The sequence below is a fragment of the Haematobia irritans genome, chromosome 3 (genome assembly GCF_050003625.1).
Source record: "Haematobia irritans isolate KBUSLIRL chromosome 3, ASM5000362v1, whole genome shotgun sequence".
Lineage (NCBI taxonomy): Eukaryota > Metazoa > Arthropoda > Insecta > Diptera > Muscidae > Haematobia > Haematobia irritans.
Genome location: NC_134399.1, coordinates 40,483,721 through 40,505,795, shown reverse-complemented (window position 1 = coordinate 40,505,795; position 22,075 = coordinate 40,483,721). Strand labels below are relative to the sequence as shown.

The following is a 22,075-nucleotide window of genomic DNA, read 5'->3' as shown; positions in this document are numbered from 1 at the left end:
AAAATTTCATAAAATTCCCAATGCAAATGTTTGTTGGGTTCTTAGTTCGTTATCCCCATAATTGAAGCAACGGAAAAAAATGAGAATAGCAATTTTGAACAAAGTAAATAATAATTTATTAACAACATTCATTGCTTAGTCAAAATGGTTTTCGTCCTAGTTAATAGCTGGGGAATGTGCTTAAATACGAAATGGTGACTCTCTGATGAATTTGTTGGTCATTATTAACCTTGGTATATTAGCTTGATTACATTCACAGGATATCTAAGCGACTTGATAGGTTGGATTTAACCGATAGAACGTACAACGTCCATTCAGTCCATAACCATTTTCAGAGATAAGTGGGACGTTGTGGACAATGTTAACGATGGGTCGGGAATGCAGTTACAATTTCTTTATCACTGCAACCAACGTCCGTTTAAATATTTGCGTAAGACTGAGGTGACTAAACTTTTCATGGAATATTATCTGTCTGTCAACATTCTACGCCCTACCTTCCCCCTGTCCTCTCTGGGGCATACAAAAGGGTGCTACCTTAGGTTTTGTGTACTTTTCATATTTTTCTTTTAATCAAAAAGAGATAAGAAAATGCACATATCTTCCTCCAATGTTTTCATAAGCAAGATCCCTCCCTGTATTTTGGTGTTCATCGTTGCATTGTCTATGTCGATCGTTTTATTTATCACTCAAATTAGATAGTTCTGAAATGTTTATTGTTCACATTTTTATTACACACACAACGGAAACTTGTATTTAGTTAATAAACCTCATTCTTTGTTCCATGTTTTCGATTTTCTATTCACTTTACCAACCTATCGAAGGTAAACACAATGATATGGTTTGATGTTCCCTGTGGAGCAAATCAATAATCTCCATTTTTCCATTTTCCAACCTCCAAAAAAAACACACTCTGAATTGGTGAGGGTGACGTTGGGAGTAGGAGAAAGTAATTTGAATTCTTTTCAGATTTAATCAATGCTTATTTGAATAATAATGAAAGCGGTTTTTGTTGGAATCATATAAAATGAAAACTTTGTCAGATGTTGGATGGAGAGCCATAAGGGAGATCTGGGTCCCTTACCCGCCTAAAAACTACAATCACGAATGAGATGGATATTGTACCTGAGTGGAGTTGGGATGGTAACTTAGCTTTTGTTAAGCGTATTCTGATGATTCCAGCACATTGAAACACATCTAGCCACAAAATTATTAATTAGTACAAGTGCTTCAATTTGAAACAAAGACTGGTTGCTTATAGAATATTATTAGGGTGGACCGCTGATGGTTAGATTTTATTCATAAGATTTAACCATTTACGAGAACAGGTTACAGGTTAATTGACAGGACAGGAAGAATTGCCATAAAGTACAGATAAATCAAGAATATCAACAGCATTCACGATCCGCATCTCATTTTTTCGCCGAGACTGTGGCTGTCCAATACGCCAGATGCTAATCCGAAGAACATTTCAATTTAGGAGCTTTGGAGAGCGAGGTGAACAATTCTCACCTTTTTAATGTAATCCTCATTGAGAACTAAACCACTGAAATTTACGTGTTCTTTTTGAACCACCTACGTGCATCTTTCAAAATTGTCGAGTGGTAGTGATAACATAGCATGTCTCCAAATATAAACCGTTCTTTTTGGGTCATATTGCTTAAGGTTGTATTCGGATACTGATTCATTATTACATCTTTGCTATCGCATCTAAGAGCACTGCATCTCTTAAAGATATAGAAGAGATATAGAAGAGAGAACCAAATCTGCAACAAGGTTTAGTAACTTCTTCACCACATTAACACCCATGAGACCCGCTTAAGTGGGAGCCACATTACAGTTGGTGTACTTCTCTGTATTCACACCTGGAGTTCGATTTCAATATTGGGGAAATTTATACTTCGAAAATCAGTATACAATTCAAGGTTCAGGTTAGGATATATCGTAGATATAGAACAATATTTTGATCTACCTTTTGCATCCACAATTTGCAAAATTTTTTGCAATACTATCCTAAATGAAATCTCTCATTATCTCTCTCTCTCTCGTCACCCTAATACGCAACAATATCCACCATCTTATTCGAATTTCTACAAAGTTATTTTAGTTGCGGATTTCTTGTCATTGTCTACCTTTTGTCATCAAACGATGGAATCCTTAGCACAACCAAATCCATGAATACATTATAAAAGTTAAGACAAATGAATGAATGAAAGCTAATTGAAGAATTAGCAATTCGTAAAGAATTCGTTGGACCTGTAATCAGTGGTGCTGGGAATGGCAACATCGCTTGATTGTCTCTTTATACAAAGGAGTTGGAACATTTCCACGGATGTTTACAGCAATTTAACATTGAAACGAAAAGAAGACTAAAGAGTTGGAATTTGGTCTTTGTGTTAAGTTGATAGTGTTCATGCAGATTTAAGTGACCATGACAATTTTGTGAATACTAAAGATTGCCTGAAAAGCAATTGATTAGAATCTATCACTTTTTCACCTGGTAGAATAGAATGCATTGCATATTTGATATTTTGTGTTTTAATCCTCTAATCCTTGGTATTTGTTATATAATTGGTTTTTTGGTTTGTGAAGTAACATTGAAATGTAGGTTAAAGTGGCAGCCCGATTAAGATTTAGGCTCACTTAGACTATTCAGTCCAATGTGATAAACATTGAAATGTAGCTAAAAGATGATTGCCGTCGAAAAGTTCTAGACTTTGAAATTTCTTCAAGACTCAATTTTTTGGGGGAATCGTTGAGCTTATACATATTATAAGTTCTTCTCCGCTTATGCGAGAAATAGATGACCAATGTACACCTAGACCTCGGTTTGCGTTGTTTCGAAGTTGCGTCGCTGTTGAATTAGTACTAGTTTTTATTTGGCGTCGTTAGATTTTCAAAGTTGCGTTATTATCTATCTCCAATCTTTGCATAGTTTGCCATAGAAACTCATAAGTCGCATTGCGTCCTTTTAGTTTGCGTAGTGTTTTTTGGAACCTATCTGCGACGCAAAACGAGGTCTAGTTGTAGTTGTAATCGTGGACATTGATTGGACAATTAATACACAACATCTTCCCCTGCAGTGTATAGAATTTTAAATGACAAATTATCCCATATGTTACCGTTCCTATCTGTGATTAAGAAGTAATTTAATATGGAAAATATTAGCACGTGACATCATTTATATTCAAATTATTATTACATTAACTTACCTATAAAAAAAATAAAATAACATATGCACAGACTTGCGTGTGCGAATTTCAACAATCTGACAAATAAAATTATTAATGAATTCTATAGTAACATATTCAATTCAATTGGTCTTAATAGTGCAATTTGAAATTCTCTTTGTTCGAATAAAATTAGAGGTCGTTCGTTTCTATTATCGTCTCACGCAGTTTGGAAATTTTAACAAAATTTTCTATAGAAATAAAATTGTGATTTATTTTTCTATAGAAATAAAATTTTGACAACATTTTCTATAGAAATAACATTTTTACAAGTTTTCCCATAGAAATAAAATTTTAACATAATTTTCTATAGAAATAAAATTTTGACAAATTTTTCTATAGAAATAAAATTTTGACAAATTTTCTATACAAATAAAATTTTTACAAAATTTTCTGAAATAATATTTTGAAAAAACCTTCTATAGAAATAAAATTTTGACATAATTTTCTACAGAAATAAAATTTCGACAAAATTTTCTATATAAATAACATTTTGACAAAACTTTCTATAAAAAAATAAAATTTTGACAAAATTTTCTATACATATAAAATGTTAACAAAATTTTTTAAACAAATAAAATTTTTACAAAATTTGCTGAAATAATATTTTGAAAAAATTTCCTATAGAAATAAAATTTTGACAAGTTTTCCCATAGAAATAAAATTTTAACAAAAATATTCTATAGACAAAATTTTCTTTAGAAATAAAATTTTGACAAATTTTTCTATAGAAATAAAATTTTGACAAGTTTTCCCATAGAAATAAAATTTTGACAAAATTTTCTATAGAAATACAATTTTGACTAATTTTTCTATAGAAATAAAATTTTGACAAATTTCCAAGTTTCTATAGAAATAAAATTTTGACAAAATTTTCTATAGAAATAATATTTTGACAAAATTTTGTATAGAAATAAAATTTCGACAAAATTTTCTATATAAGTAAAATTTTGACATACTTTCTATAAAAAAATAAAGTTTTGACAAAATTTTCTAAAGTAAGAAAATTTTGACAAAATTTTCTATAGATATAAAATATAGACAAAATTTTCTATAGAAATAGAATTTTCACAAAATTTTCTGTAGAAATAAAATTTTGACAAAATTTCCCGTAGAAATAAAATTTTGACTAGTTTTCCCATAGAAATACAATTTTTGACAATCTTTTCAATAGAAACAATATTTTGACAACATTTTGTATAGAAATAAAATTTCGACAAAATTTTCTATATAAATAAAACTTTGACATAACTTTCTATAAAAAAATAAAATTTTGACAAAATTTTCTATAGATATAAAATATTGACAAAATTTTCTATAGAAATAAAATTTTGACAAAATTTTCTGTAGAAATAAAATTTTGACAAAATTTCCTGTAGAAATAAAATTTTGACAAGTTTTCCCATAGAAATAAAATTTTTGACAATCTTTTCAATAGAAATAAAATTTTGACAAAATTTTCTATAGAAATAAAATTTTGTTAAAATATCCTATAGAAATAAAATTTTGACAAAATTTTCTGAAATAATATTTTGAAAAAACTTTCTATAGAAATAAAATTTTGACATAATTTTCTATAGAAATAAAATTTCGACAAAATTTTCTATATAAACAAAATTTTGGCATAACTTTCTATAAAAAAATAAAATTTTGACAAAGTTTTCTAAAGTCAATAAAATTTTGACAAAGTTGTCAAAATTTTCTATAGAAATAAAATTTTGATAAAGTTTTCTATCGAATGAAAATGTTGACAAAATTTTCTATAGATATAAAATTTTAACAAAATTTTCTAAACAAATAAAATTTTTACAAAATTGCCTATAATAATATTTTGAAAAAATTTTCTATAGACATAAAATTTTGACAAATTTTTCTATAGAAATAAAATTTTGACAAGTTTTTCCATAAAAATAAAATTTTGACAAAATTTTCTATAGAAATAAAATTTTGACAAAATTTTCTATAGAAATAAAATTTTGACAAAATTTTCTGAAATAATATTTTGAAAAAACTTTCTATAGAAATAAAATTTTGACATATTTTTCTATAGAAATAAAATTTCGACAAAATTTTCTATATAAACAAAATTTTGGCATAACTTTCTATAAAAAAATAAAATTTTGACAAAGTTTTCTAAAGTAAGAAAATTTTGACAAAATTTTCTATAGATATAAAATTTTGACAAAATTTTCTATAGAAATAAAATTTTGATAAAGTTTTCTATCGAATGAAAATGTTGACAAAATTTTTTATAGATATAAAATTTTAACAAAATTTTCTATAGAAATAAAATTTTGCAAAATAAGATCTTTTTGTTTGGTAGTTTTTTGGTAAAATTTTCTCTAAATATTGGTAGATTATAGAAATAGAAATTACCATTGCATATAAAAAAGAACAATTGGTCCAATTAAAAAATTAATAGATACAATGAATTTCTATGATTGATTTTTATGGCGAGTAATTCTCCGATGGGTAGTAAGGTCCCTGTAGAAGTGTTTGACTTTTACTATTTCATAACTCTTTATTTCATCTGATCACAAACAGGATAGTTTATGAATACCTGTACTAATTAGTACAGGAAGTGATTAACCATCATATTTGAGATCATATTTACGTATTTATAGAATTTTAAATTAAATATTTTTTTTTAATTTCAATAAACAATTTAAATAAAATAATAAACATTTTAAAATAATAATTTTTAGTGAGTTTCCTTTACTTTTAAAGATTTTTAAAAGATATTGTTTGCAGAATTAGAATTTAAGTGACTTAACATATTCAGGTAACAACCGTCTTTGTGTATTGTGTTCCTAGTCTGGGACTCGGTGATTCCTACCATCTCGCTGTGAATACTAACACAGATATTTACACAAAGGCAATTAAAAGTAATTAAGGAACGAAATCACTTACGTCCTCAAAGCGATTTCCGTGTGACACACAGATCAAGGTATCTTCCTCGTATCTTCTCTCGCACTATTACAAATACTTGACAATGGTGGTAGTAGTAGTGTTGGTCTTCGATTTTTGTTTTCCTGATTAGCCAGAGCTGAGTGCCTTATTCAATTTCCATTACTCAACACAAGTTTTTTCTCTATGTCACTCACTTGCCCACTCTCCGAGTTGTGTACAAATACTCGATGCCAGCACTTACAACGACGAAGCAAACGCATTAACGAATTCACATACAAATGAACATCGACAGTTAAATGACTTCACAGGTAAATTGATAAAATATCAAATTTTGTTTGCTTCCACCCACCCTCTCCCATACAACCCGCCCTCAACCCCACGGTATACCACACAGAAACTCAATTTTTTCCTTCGAAATTACTGTTATCATTTTTTCCGTTAACCAAATGTCTGATATTACGGCAATTCAGGCAAGGAACGTAAATGTTCAATGTATAACAATGGAGTTTACCCGCTCTAGAAAAAATGTGGAAAATAAGCAACAACAAAGCCAACATTATCATCATCGATATATTCAGACCACCCGCTACACACTTTTCACTCGCTCGGAGTCACTATTATGCCAATGACTGACAAAAAAAGAAAACAAAACTTAAAACTTTGTTGTATTGATTTTTAAATTATTATTGGGCGAAACAACACAAAAGCAATATCCATTCATACTTACGTATACTATTATGTACAGTAGATAGGGTCGCGAAAAAAAGTTCATGCAGTCACCCCCCAGTTTTGTAGCATATTTGAAGACAATTTCAGAACACTAAAACTTTTTTTTTCCGTGCACCCTACGACCCCCCGAAATGCAATTTACTGTGCTGTGTCGTCATTTGAAGTCGGATCGAAAAGAAACGCATATCCTTGTTCATGGTTGATCAGGGGCTATATTTCGTGCATTGGTCAGTTTTGACTCCGACGTCAAATTTGATTTTTAATTTTTTTATTTCGCTTCGTATACCCCTATGATGCCCATTTCTTATAACCATTATAAAGATCTTATCAAAATATGAAACTTTTGCTTTGGAAGTATTTAATTATATTCATAAACAAAAAAGTTACAGAGATTTTAAAAAGTCAATAGGTCACCCTACACCATCAAATAGCTTTTGCTGTGTTGTCATGATATCCGATCGAAACCACATGCACATCGTTATTCACATCTACGAAATTAATTTGAAAGGTATTTAATACACACAAACTGTTTATCTGTAAATTTCTAACCGTATCATTGTATACATACTCGTTGTGTGCACTACGGCATTTTCTGCGTTATGCAAAGTTCTTGTGTTTTTGCTTGAACAACTTGAGAGCCTACTGTTTTAAAATCTAACAATCAATCTAACAATAAAAGTAAGTGGTAACGGAATTGTGGAAAATTACGAAGATCGTTATGCTGCTTACACATTGGTTAAATTTCTGCCTTTCAACATCTGACTACGCCGTATTTTTTTTTGCGTTTTCTTGTCATCTTCACAATGGTGAGCAATGTTGTCACATGAGTAAATACTTTAAACAAGAAAATATTAGATTAGATTTGTATTTGATTTGAGTACATTTCATGTTTTTCCACAATTCCGTTACCACTTACTTTTATTGTTAGATTTTAAAACAGTAGGCTCTCAAGTTGTTCAAGCAAAAACACAAGAACTTTGCATAACGCAGAAAATGCCGTAGTGCACACAACGAGTATGTATACAATGATACGGTTAGAAATTTACAGATAAACAGTTTGTGTGTATTAAATACCTTTCAAATTAATTTCGTAGATGTGAATAACGATGTGCATGTGGTTTCGATCGGACATCATGACAACACAACAAAAACTATTTGGTGGTGTGTAGGGTGACCTATTGACTTTTTAAAATCTCTGTAACTTTTTTGTTTATGAATATAATTAAATACTTCCAAAGCAAAAGTTTCATATTTTGATAAGATCTTTATAATGGTTATAAGAAATGGGCATCATAGGGTTATACGAAGCGAAATAAAAAAATTAAAAATCAAATTTGACGTCGGAGTCAAAAATGACCAATGCACGAAATATAGCCCCTGATCAACCATGAACAACGATATGCGTTTCTTTTCGATCGGACTTCAAATGACGACACAGCACAGTAAATTGTATTTCGGGGGGTCGTAGGGTGCACGGAAAAAAAAAAGTTTTTGTGTTCTGAAATTGTCTTCAAATATGCTACAAAACTGGGGGGTGACTGCATCAACTTTTTTTTTTGCCTTAGGCCGTGACCCTACCTAATGTACAGGTACCCAACAACAACGTTATTGTATTCAGTTTACTATATTGTATTTGTGTATGTTTGGGGTTCGAAACAAACATATTGTCATCATCATCATCACGGTGTGTATTCACCATCAACATATTCATTTGGTCTTCATCTGTTAGACATAGAATCAAGCAGGAAGATATGAGGTTACTGTTCTGGATAGATAGATGGATGGATGATGATGGTTGTTTGAAAGCGGTGGAACTTGAACAGTGAAAGTGGATACACTCTTGCCTTTAGACAAACAATAACACAAACAACCGACCCACCCACCCATTCAGCAATCACGCGAACTTTCTTACTCTGTCAAATAATGATTGCGTTCTCTTCTCTCCAGTCTTTTTCGCATTCATTATCTTTGTTAAAATGAAATTGAAAATGTTTATGACTTTGCGAGGAGCAATCAAAAATGTACGAGAAGAGCACTAAGAGCAATTTCACATGTACAGTGGCTTAGAGCTATGAAATTTTTGCATTGTAAAATTTAATTGAAATAAAATTTAAAATAAATTAATTTGAATTAAAGCCTAAACTGAATTAAATTAAATTATATTATATCAAATACAATTAAACTGAAGTAAATTAAATTAAAACAATTTAAAATTAAATTAAATTGAATAATAAAAAATTGTGAAAATTATGTGTAATCTGCCGTTCGACTACTCTACCTCTCAATTACATTTGAATTACAATCTCTCTTTTGTTAAAGACAAAATAAAACGTATCACAGATAATTTCTATGCTGATGTTCTCAATCTTCGTATACGCATATAAGTTGTATTTTTTCATAAATACCAACTTTTTACTCTTTTGACACTATTTTCTGGAAGATCCACGGGGTTTTCGTTTATTCATTTGTTATTTAGCTACCAAAAAATTTTAAAAAAGTTTAAATATTATGTTTAAATTGAAAAGTGGTGATATGTAATTGAACTCTTAAAATATAATTATTAAATTATTGTGTAAAATGAATCTATTCAAACAATAAAAATAGTAAAAAATATTAAATTATTTATATAAAATTAAACTGTATGTTTCCACTTTTGATGACTTCTAGATTTATAAATTCGACAGTATGATAATCGAGCTGTTGCTCTCTACTGTACATGCTAAAAACCACATTGCAATTTCAAACTTTAATACTTCGCCCCAGTTCTTTGTCATTACACAAAAATTGTATATGCACACAAACACACATAGGCATAAGGCGTCATTGCAGCGTTACAATTGTTGCGATAACGATTTTTCAAAAGACAGTCCCCCACTTATGCGACTTGTCAATATTCACTGTAAACCGTACATGACCAAGAATAACGCACTTGTCATTGCCACCCAAGAGTTGGTTCACCATGGCCCTCGCCTCTGGAGTGCCTTCATTTGAGGCAACAACGTGTAAAATTGTCACAATTTTTTATTTGAGCTCTTTTGACGTTTGTCATTGGGGTTTGATGTGCAACTATACAGAACCTCCAGAATACTCCTCCCAAATTTATTCGCCTTTTATGAGTCCTCAAGTTTAATGTCTTGGGAAGGAACGATGATTTCCTTTTCGTCAGTATTGTCGCACTCATCAACAGAGCTATGGCATGCTATATTCTGCTGCTTAACTTTGTCACGAAGCACACCCGTAAGCGTGACACTGGAGAATGGGTGGGGAGGACGGTCGAATGCGAACTGTCGTGGCAGTAGTGGGAGTAGTTTCCAATACCCAGGATGATGCCGCCAAATCAATTTACACCAAAGTCAAGGCGCACAATGACTTAGGCTATGATAACGCGCCAACACTGATGATGAGCTCATAACAAAGTCATGTTGTGGAAGGATAGCTGATGGCAGTTCCCTGCACCCTTCGAAAATGTGATCCCAGCAACTAGAGAAAGAGGTTAACTTTTTTTTTTACTATTGCCAAATCAATGACATAAACTACGAGACAAAATGGATTCTTATCAAGGAAGCGACATTTCAACAAAGAATTATGGTTAGAACATAAACTCGGAGATTTGTTTGATTTCAATGAGAACACGCGCCACTAGGGTATAAAAAAACAATTCGCTAGAGAAAATGTGTGGGACAAAATTCCGCTTCCTTAGTCCATTTTAAAATGTGTCGTTTTATTGCTTGTGTCGGCGATTTCCATCAATTTCGACAAATGAAGTTCAAAGACTGTAAAAACTGTTTGGCCAACTAGGGATCGAGGAACAGGGGATAGTCAGAAAGATGAAATTTACTGGAGTAGAAAGCATTGCTAATTCCTCGTTGATTTTTGTTGACTTTGACATTGTCTCTTCAAAAAAGATTGAATTGAAATAAGGACAATCAACGATTATCAAATATTAAATATCACAAATGTTTGTAAGTCTCAAATGGAAACTAAATGAAATATCCTTCGAAACATGTTAAAATGCATCCGGTAACTAACTGCCGGACGGAACTATCAGTGTGCAGAGGTTGTGTTCAATGCCCAAAGGAAGCGATTTAGGAAGTCTACTGATACATCCTTATAGAATAACGGGCAACGAAAAAAATAGGAACAAAATCACAGAAATTTTCTCTAGAAGAATAGACACAAGTCAGATAGAGGATATGTAGGTTAACCTTAGGTTAGGTTAGGTTAGGTGGCAGCCCGTTGTATCAGGCTCACTTAGACTATTCAGTCCATTGTGATACCACATTGGTGAACTTCTCTCTTATCACTGAGTGCTGCCCGATTCCATGTTAAGCTCAATGACAAGGGACCTCCTTTTTATAGCCGAGTCCGAACGGCGTTCCACATTGCAGTGAAACCACTTAGAGAAGCTTTGAAACCATCAGAAATGTCACCAGCATTACTGAGGTGCGATAATCCACCGCTGAAAAACTTTTTTGGTCTTTGGTCAAAGCAGGAATCGAACCCACGACCTTGTGTATGCAAGGCGGGCATGCTAACCATTGGACCACGGTGGCTCCCCAAGGTTAACCTGGGGGTGAAATGAAATCTTAAGATAAATGGGAGCTATATGTTTTTGTAGGGCCCGAAATGAATCAGTTATTTGTGCAAAGTTTAAGGCCCCCAAGTTTCGATGCAAATCTGCATTACCGCAGTGGGAGGATTTGCGTTGTTTTCAACTTTTCTAGATCTTATTTGGCAGCGCAGCCTCAAAGCTGGATTCTATAGATTCATATCGGTTAATTATTTCATTGGATAAATTAAAAAAAGTATATTGCACTAAAGCCAATTTACTTATATTTTAGTTCATGGAATGATTATGTCTTGAGAAAGTTTTCTTGATTTTAATTTTTTTTTGTGTTTAATGAACTAGAAAAGGAGAAAAATCATACACAAATGAAGCATAGGTTAGGTTAGGTGGCAGCCCGATGTATCAGGCTCACTTAGACTATTCAGTCCATTGTGATACCACATTGGTGAACTTCTCTCTTATCACTGAGTGCTGCCCGATTCCATGTTAAGCTCAATGACAAGGGACCTCCTTTTTATAGCCGAGTCCGAACGGCGTTCCACATTCCAGTGAAACCACTTAGAGAAGCTTTGAAACCCTCAGAAATGTCACCAGCATTACTGAGGTGGGATAATCCACCGCTGAAAAACTTTTTGGTGTTCGGTCGAAGCATGAATCGAACCCACGACCTTGTGTATGCAAGGTGGGCATGCTAACCATTGCACCACGGTGGAGCATAAAGATTGACTAAATTCGTGTTTCCCACAAAATAGTTCAGAATTTCTCAAAATTTTACCAATCATGTTACAAAGACATTTTTGCAAATTTGAACTCCAAAAATTTTCTTCAAACTTCGAAATTTTATTTCACAAGTGAAAAAAAAAACAATAATTATGTCTAATAAATTTTCTGGAATATGTCGAAAAATATTTACTTATTTTTATGAAGGCCGTGTGACACCTGCGTTTGTATTTCAGCTTAGTTAAAGTTATCTAAAATTTACCTTACTTTTCTAAATCTAACCAAAATGTTCCTTCCTGTTGCGTTCACTGTTTTTTGAATGTTCGAGAAATTTGATTTTGAGCACATCTATTGCCTATTAGCAATCCAGTACATTTCGGAGTATTTTATTTTAACCAATAAAATTAGTTTTATCTATTTTTTTATTTAAGTACAATAAAACGTTATTCTGCATAGATCCATTTTTTAGTTCTTAATGAAAAGACATGGGAATTCCCCATATCGACACCTAGCAATAAACAAAACATTCATTTGATATCATCAATCTTTATTAAAATTCAGTTAAAGAGTTTAAAATCAGTGGTTTGTTTCTAGCATAGTTCATTGTTAAATGTCTCTCCGATAAGCTATTAATTAACTGGTTTGCAAAATATTTTTATGCACAACAAAACATCATAAACTAAAAATACGAAAACTTCATAATTTGCTCAATGAATAAAATCATAGGATTTTGCATAATAAATCGTTAATAATGCAGACAAATTACTTTCCATATTTAATAAAAAAACATCGATACTGAGTATCGGCACAGTATATATTTATCTAAGACGTTTGCCATTTGTATCTTGTGACGTTCTAGATGGCCGGAGGAATAATCCGGTCTTGTGATGGCATTGAAACCAGTCCATTGCTAAACCCTAAACGATAATTATCCACAAATACTTCCCACTAAAAAATTCTCATAATGATTTAGATAAACATCAAGAGAATTTGAAGTATGAAGAAACGCACAAAATATTTAATTAACAGCTTTCAAGATCATCGCTGATGAATAAAGCAAACAAATGCAGTCATCCGCTAAGTTTGGCTGAGTGGTAAAAGTGGTATTTGGGGCAGATCTTTAAAATAAATAAATGCCCTGGTGGTCGTCGTTATCATAAACTAAAGTATCGATAAAGAAAATTAAAATGTAGCATTATTTGTTTACAATTTGGAGCATACAATGGCTTGCAATCCCTTGCTTAATTGCTTCAACCACTTCGACAGTGAACGTGTCGAAGGCATCTATTCGATGCTTAAGAAATTTCAGTTTGCCTTGATAAAATGCCAGACCTCGAAAGATAAGGAGAATATTAGGGAGATATCAGACATACGAAATGCCTTCAACAAACTCTCTAAGATGCATAGAGCCAAGCGCGATGGCAATAATCAAGCATTTGAAAGAAGACCTAAAAACACGAACGATTAATAAAAACCAAATAAATTCACAGATAAAACAATAAAAGAACGCCGCATTGAATCAGACGGTAGCTACTAAACTGCGAAAATACAATAAAAACAAACAAACAACAACAAAAACAAATGGAATAAATTGTAAAAATGTTCACTCGAAGTCGCGTACACACTCAACACACACACACACACAGAATAAAAACCCATTTATTTCGTGCTTAAGTTAAGCTACCTGTAGTTGAAAAATGGTCTTTGCCTTAGCCAATGTTTTTTTGCTTCTCTTTTCTCCTGCTTTGGTAGGAGAGCGTTGAAAATGTGACTTTCATCGACCAACAAATTTTCAAAAGTTTTGGCAGGCAGACAACAAAGGGACACAATTCTGTTATTCTCTCTCTAGAAAAGAAGTATAACAAGAAGGTGGGGTGGGTGATTGTAATGAAATCACTTGGTACAAAGAAAAAAAAAAATAATAATATCAACAAAAATGCAATTGGCAAAGAGTGTGGGTGGCTAACATGGGGGATGATGCCGGATAAGTTTTGTGAACAAATTCTCATAAAAAGGAGAGGAGAAAAACAAGATTGAAATAACTCTCAACGCTGTTGAAATTACTCGCAAGCATAGGTTATTTTGTTCAAAGCTCACCAATAACATCAATAGAGAACAAAGAATGCTACACAATAAGTAATAGCCCATTCAAACTATGCCCGAAACATTTACTCTAAATAGATTTTGACTGCAATCTCGCTTGATTTCAGTAGTTTTGCAATGGGGGGTAATTTCAACTGACTTTTAGTGGATTTCAACAGAATCTCTTTCTAAATCCACTAGTTTTAGTACTATAACCTCACTTTTTGCAACTATTATTATCGGCTATTGTCGCGGTATGTGTGCACATACACATTTATTTGTTCTCTCACAACATGGAGAAAACTTTATTTTTTACAAAGGCTTAGGGAACCCATATGTTTGAACCAATGTAAAATATAAACGAAATCTTAATTTGATGATCTGCTAGCCTGAGAAAATTGCAATGTCTACTGTCGAAATGTTGGCAAGATCGACTCGGAAGTATTATCCTTAGAAAAAAGTATTTAACATAATTTTAAGGACAGCCTCTTTGCATAATATTAAAATAAAACATTGAATGAAAATGTATAATATTTCCATTAACTTTTTTTAATCAAATTCAGGACACAAATCTTTGAAATTGATGTCCCTCCGATAAGGCAAATTTGCCTTAACCCTTTCACTACCGAAATAAACCTAATGTTAAAAACTTGTATGTAGAACAAAAATTGTCATTTTGAAAACCTACCTCAATTACTTCGAGAGCTATATGAGCTTGTTCTGAAAACTTGATTCTTGAACTGTGACCAAATGGCCTTAAGAAAATAAGCGCTATTTGACGTATAATATCCTTCAAAGTGTGAGAAAAAACACAAAAAAGAATCCGAAAAAGTATCAGCTATAGTTTTTGTATGAATGTCCATTTACTGGAAACATACAGTAGAAAAATTGTCTCAAATTTTCGTATTTTTCGTTTATTGCTAAAGAAGTTTATAAAAATGTTTTTTAGACCTCACCAATATGCAAAATATTTATAGCTTATTTAGATTAAATCCTCTACTTTAAAATAACATCGAGAAATAAATCGAAACTAAGTGGGAAAATAGAATTTGGTGTCTTTTTCGAATGTCCGTCTAAGTGGACATTGGTAGTGAAAGGGTTAAAGAAAGGAAAAATAATTTAGATTTAAAACAATGGTCTTTAAATAATCAGGGTTATTGAATCTTTGAATTAAAGATAAAAATGCTTCAAAAATGGCCTAAGACTTATTTTGAGAATTTTGTATCTTTGGTTTAAAGACAAAACATTTTTTACTTTGAAATATCTGCTATAATTAGATTTTTTTTAACTGTCATTTATTTGTAAGTGAATGACTTTTTCTAGTATTTGGCAAAAATGGAAGGAAACCTCGATAAATCATATCCTAATTTTAATTTTATAGAACGTATATTTAATGTGGTAATTCCGAAACGTGCGTCCATCCAAACAAACATTCTTTTCCTCTGTTGGTTAAGCTACACTTGTAGTTTAGTCAATGTATGGTTTTAAGCTGAAATAAAAAAAACAACAACAATGGTTAAAAAGTTTCCTACAAATCTCTTTCGTTTAAAGCCCGAAATCTTTAGATCCAAATATTTTTTAGTGTACTTTTCCGCGAGTTGCCCTTTTTTACAGTATAATTTAATTGATTTGATTTCATTTAAATTAATCTAATTTAAATTTAATATAATTCCGTTTTATTTATTTTAATTTAACCTGTTTAACTTAATTTAATTTAGTCTAATTTGATTTAACTGATAATTTCTTTTTTAATTTGTTTAATTATAGATTAATTAATTTTATTTAAATTAATTTAGTTTTATTTAGTTTAATTTATTTTAATATAATTTAAATTTAAATTGGTATAATTTTTTAATTGAATTTAGTTTAATTTAATTAATTCTAATTTAAATTTATATGAGTACAATATAATTTAATTTGACTGAACCTTATTTAATTCAGTTTAATTTAATTTGACGCAATTTAATTTCATTTAGTGTAGTTCAGTTTAATTTTAAAATGAATGAATTTTGTAATTTATTATTGTATTAATAAAATGCTTTATTTTAAACTAATTACTTTTATTAAATTTTATGTATTTGTGTTTATCTTAGTTTGATTTGCTTTGTTAGAATTTATTTATCTAAACTTTATTTCATCAGAAGAGATAGAGTTAGTCCCTGAGGTCCCAACATAGCTTTTTACACTTGCATTTTATTCGGGCCAACTACGATAACAATTCAAATTTGCATTGACAAATTGTTGAAACCATCTGCGGCGCTTAGTTATATCAAATAAATGTTGTAAATACCGCAGAATATAGCTAACTTTACTGGCTGAGTTCAAAACAATCGAAAGTTTGAAGAATAGAGAAATACGAGAAAATAAAAAAAAAAACAACAATTGACTTGAATCGGATGGATTTCAGTCACAGCTGTTTCTCTTTGTTTTGCACCCAACAAAATGTTAATAAACCAAACTAAATAGAACCACAGAAGCACCTCCGTCTTCTCGGCCACCATCAGCAACTTAACAATTGAAACAATTTCTATGCCAGAAAAGTTAGGTAAAGCGGTATAGCATAAACCACTTCAATGACGATGGAGAAAATGTATACAGTGACACACATAAGTATGGGCACACCAAACACTTTTGATAAAACGCCATATGTTAAAATTTATATGAAGCTATTTTAAATTAAAAAAATATCTTAATTTGGATTGTAACTGCATTAAGCATAGATAATTTTAAATTTTTTTGTTTGTTTAAGATTTTTTTTGTTATTTAAATATTTGATTTTTAAAAATTCTAAAACGGCACATTGAGGAACAAAATTATTAGCACAGATAGTACTAAATTAGTGTTTTGGTACATTTAGTGCTTGTTGGGTATTCTTTTTTGTTTGATAACAGAGGTCTAGACATTGAATGGACTATGTTTTTTGTATCTGTGCCAATATTCCCGCCATTCTTCTTCCATTCTTCCATCAACACTGTAACAAATTTCATCAAAATCGTTTAATAATAGCAACCTGCACTCAAAGAAGAGTGAACCCATTAGCAAGTTGTTTTTAACTAACCAGTGTTAATATTGAATTTCGTATGTCACTAAAGAAGCATTTACCCATAGTAAGTTCAACATTTTCTTATAGGTTAGTAATTTGTTTTAACTTTTGTCATCAAGTTCAAATTTAACTGTTCAGAAGTAAAAAATTAACTAAATAATACATTTTTGAAAACGAAAAAAATAATGTTCCGGATTTCCTAGACCACCTGGAGACTTGGAGCAAGGAGACCTCAAGGGGGAGGATCCCAATTTCTACATGTCATATTATATTTAGTACAAATCACTTACTCTTCTGTAGTACAAATCCTTTACAATCGTTTATTAGATTTTATTTTTATCATATTATAAAATTTTACCTTTTGTCCGGACAGAGGATCGAACCGCGTACCATCAGTTTTCTAACTAAACACACTATCCACTGGGCCACTTAGCTCTTACACTCATCAACAACCAAATGTGACTTTGTTTATTCTTTTCTTGCTTGGCTGCATGTATTCATTAACACATACAGTCAAGGGTGTCTATTTTTAGAAACACCACACGATCACATGTTTCGGAGACGAACTATTGTCTAGAAGTACATTCACTCAACGGTAGTTAGAATTGACATTCATCGTTAGTTTATTTATACTAAAGCTGGAAATTTCGTGTTCAACTAGACTTCGTAGTATTGCACAGTAAAAGTTCAGTAACGCTGAGAAACTTCTTCGTACGTTCGATAAAATACGCATTCCCTATTATTATATTTGCTTCAGTCCATTTACGAACTCATTGGGAGTTCTTAACCATTTTGCTGGTAATGGCCGTAAGTTCAATTTACTTCCACTGACTTAATTTTGTTCATCAATAGTTAAATTTAACTAACTGTGAGTAAAATTTTGAACTACTCAATATTGTGGAATTTACTTGTAGTTACGACATTAAATTTTCTGAGTGTGAATACTGCGAAGAACAAATGTATTGTCAGACGTACTGACACCAAGGGCTAAACCGACTCAGGAAGTGGGTTTGAGTCGATCGGTATATATTTTATGGGGCTTAAAATCAATATTTCTGGTAGGCACAGTTTTTTTCGCAGATACCCCGACCACTATGTGGTTTAGTGTGCTGTGCCAATACTTATGTGTGGCACTGTATGCAGGCAAGGGGATGGATAAATAGGCAGACGCAAACAAAAAGACAGACATTTGGGAATATACACTAAACCAAGTATTGAATCCAAATGAAATGGAAAATAAAAACAGTTTTCGAACAGCCTCAATTGACTATAGGCCATAAAAATTCAGATCCATTGAATAAAATATACTCTCTCCCTCACTTAACACACACATACACAAACACACGCGCACACAATTTGCCTGGAATTTGAAATAGGCTACAGCTGTAGTTGGGTCTAATGTGGCCAGCCTCAATTGCAATGACGGTTGCAGATAAAATCAACAATACGTTACACACTCAGACACACTTTATATGTATAAGGGTGATATTGAGTGTGTATGTATGTCTAAATTGCACTCTATAGATTTTTAGTAGAGATAACTAAACTCTTATTTATGTTGTTTTTTCCCATTGGAGACCCCTTATCGTACAATCTCTCTCTCTCTCTCTCGCTCTCTTTCTTTTATTCTATTGTATGATATATGCCATGACACACGTGCGTCATAAATTTCCAATAGTCAACCAAGCTATCAGGCCCACATACAAATGTCCTGTCATTTATTAACTTTTTTTTGTTTCTTTTATTTCATTTGGGAGTAATCTTCAATATTGGCGAATTGATTAACAATACTCATTACGGGCCATCACCGAGAGCTTCTCATAATTATGTCAATACTATGATAAATTATGTGTGATTTAAATACAATGAAATATTAAATAACTTGTATTTATGAACATTAATTAATGTCATTAAAATTAATATGTTTTACAATAAAGAAAAGAAAAATAATAATAATATTAATGACAAAGTACAAAACAAAATGCCAGGTTGCAATGTAATACTTAGACGATAGCTTGCGGACATGACATTGTTGTTTTTAAAATTGACAATTTGATCCATTATGTAGGAACCATTCGAATTAATTAAGGGATCAGTGATTCATTGGACAACGCCCTGTTAGGAGAATTTCAGTTATACATGTATGTGATCAATGCTATCACATGTACAAGTCAATGTACTGATTCGACGTTTTTTGCAGTGAAAACAATTTTTTATAACGTTTCTTTTTTTCTTTGTTTTAGGTTTTGCGGTTCTGGAAGAACATCATTATTATTGAGAAAGGTAAGATTGGATACGATTATGATTATTTCGTTTATTACGCCCCTTTCCGATGACGGGAGACACGCCTTCGTATACATCATTCCAATCATAGAAGGGTTGAGACAGAGCGTTGAAACTAACTAACAGACTCACTTATCAATGATGATGAGAGATGAGATAAAAACCGGGGGACCGGTTTATCTTTTGTATTGATTGTCGGTTTTTGCGAAAATTCATTTAGAAAATAACTCTGTTTTTTAAACCAAGAAAGGCCGACTATAAACAAGGAAAGAAAGTCAGCCGGGACCAACTTTATCACACCCTAAACCCACCCTACCGAATTAGAATTGAGGTTATTGTTAAATAAATTTGGAATAAAAATCGAAATCCCAGACAATGTGGGTGGTGGGCGATGCTTCTCATTTCAATATTATATGCCGTATTTGAATTAGGGAGAATAAGTGCCTCATTTTTATACGATCGATAATACGATGATACATATGTAGGAGATATTTTCGATTTTACACCTACAGAAAAATTGAGTCCATTATTAAAAGGGGACATCAAGTCAATTCCTGAGGATAATATAGCCAAATTTGTGAACATCAATATAAAGGGTGATACGGTCAAAATTTGGTCAAGGGAAAACGCGTGTAAATCGGTGAAATCGTTTATTTAAAAAATCAAATTAAATTTCTTTTTCAAAGTCCAATTAGTATAAAATTCAGGAAAAATATTCAGTTAGGCTTTCGCTTTTCCAAATCCGAATTGCCGGGCCTCACGCTTGACACCTGCCATCAGATTTTGCATGGTTGTGGACGATACACCCAGCTTATTTGCGGCATCTCGGAGAGAGAGGTTAGGGTTTCGCTTGAAACTACCGGCAACTCTCTTTGTCGTCTCAGCGGCTTCCGGTTTTCGATTTCCCCCCGATCCAGACTTCCTGGCTGTCGACAAACGTTCCCCAAACACTTTAATTACATTTGTAACGGTTGATTTGGCAACTTTTAGCGATTTTGTCAGCTTTGCGTGCGAGTAGCTCGGATTTTCGCGATGCGCGAGCAAAATTTTGATACGCTGCTCTTCTTGCTTGGACGGCATTTTGACAACTGAAGAGTGAATTCCAAAATCAAAATAGGAGCAACATTCTACACATACACACCTTCAAAATGAGGGGTGTTCCGAATAAAAAAACAACGAACTACGCTAAAATGCTACGTCGACTTAGCGTATTCTGGAATGAGGACATCGATATATGAATTTTAAATTTGAATAAGATTGGTTAATAAATAATGGTATTATAGCCAAATTTCGGCAAATCGGGCGATACATGCGATGGTTAAATTTCAAGGGCCGATGTTGATTTTGAATTAAATACAAACTATTTAGGAAATTATTGTAATTTTATTTTATTACGATATATTGGTATTACTCAGTTATGTATGGAACAAAATATCGGCAAATGGGCGCCGCGACCTCGGTGGCACACCTTCATCCGATGGTCCAAATTTTCGATGACGCTGAGGCATAATGGAGGTTCTATGCCGTTAATGCGCCGAATTATCTCATCCTTCAGCTCTTGAATTGTTGCTGGCTTATCGACATACACCTTTTCTTTCAAATAACCCCAAAGAAAAAAGTCCAACGGTGTCAAATCACATGATCTTGGCGGCCAATTGACATCGCCATTACGTGAGATAACTCGGCCATTGAATTTGTTGCGCACACCCAGAGAAGGAATATGATCACCTCAAACATGTTTTAAGAGCAAAATGTTATTTTTGGGTGGTGACCATGTAACATGGTTTTCGCAACCATGTTATTTTCTCGGAAATCTGATTTCGGCAAGCAGGTTATACTTGACGATAAAATAACATTTTAGTGACAAACATGTTACATGGTCACTATACAAAAATAACATTTTGCTCTTGAAACATGTTTGAGGTGATCATATTCCTTCTCTGCGTGCAAAAGAGCCATTGTTTCGTTAGCTGTGTGGCAAGTGGCACCGTCCTGCTGAAACCACATATCGTCCACATCCATATCTTTCAATTCGGGTCATAAAAAGTTCGTTATCATCTCACGATAGCGAACACCATTCACAGTAATTGCCTGACCGGCCTCGTTTTGGAAAAAATACGGACCGATGATGCCGCCAGTCCATAAACCGCACCAAACAGTCACTCTTTGTGGGTGCATTGGTTTTTCGACAATTACTCTTGGATTCTCATTCGACCAAATGCGGCACTTCTGTTTATTGACGAATCCACTGAGGTGAAAATGTGCCTCATCACTGAAGATGATTTTCTTCGAAAATTGATCATCCGCTGTTGCCATTTCTTGGAACCATTCTGCCCATTCACGACGTTTGGAATGGTCAAGAGGCTTTAGTTCTTGAGCCAATAGCACCTTGTAAGCGTGTCTTTATGCATAATGTTCATCAACGACGAGCATGAGAGGTGCAATTGTTGGGCACGACGACGAGTTGAGGTGGACGGCTCTTCAGCCACACTATCGCGAACAGCAGCAATATTT

The 22,075-nt window shown here is 32.5% G+C and overlaps 1 protein-coding gene across 2 annotated transcripts in view; it reads left to right on the top strand.

Moving 5' to 3' along the window:
• The window catches only part of kek5 (leucine-rich repeat, immunoglobulin-like domain-containing kekkon 5 protein), a 524,846-nt gene that overhangs the window by 24,460 nt on the left and 478,311 nt on the right, over window positions 1-22,075 (top strand). For both annotated transcript variants that reach the window (XM_075300232.1, XM_075300233.1), the window contains one exon: window positions 19,522-19,561. The gene's annotated coding sequence lies outside the window, so the exon portion shown is untranslated. The remainder of the gene's footprint in view (window positions 1-19,521; window positions 19,562-22,075) is intronic.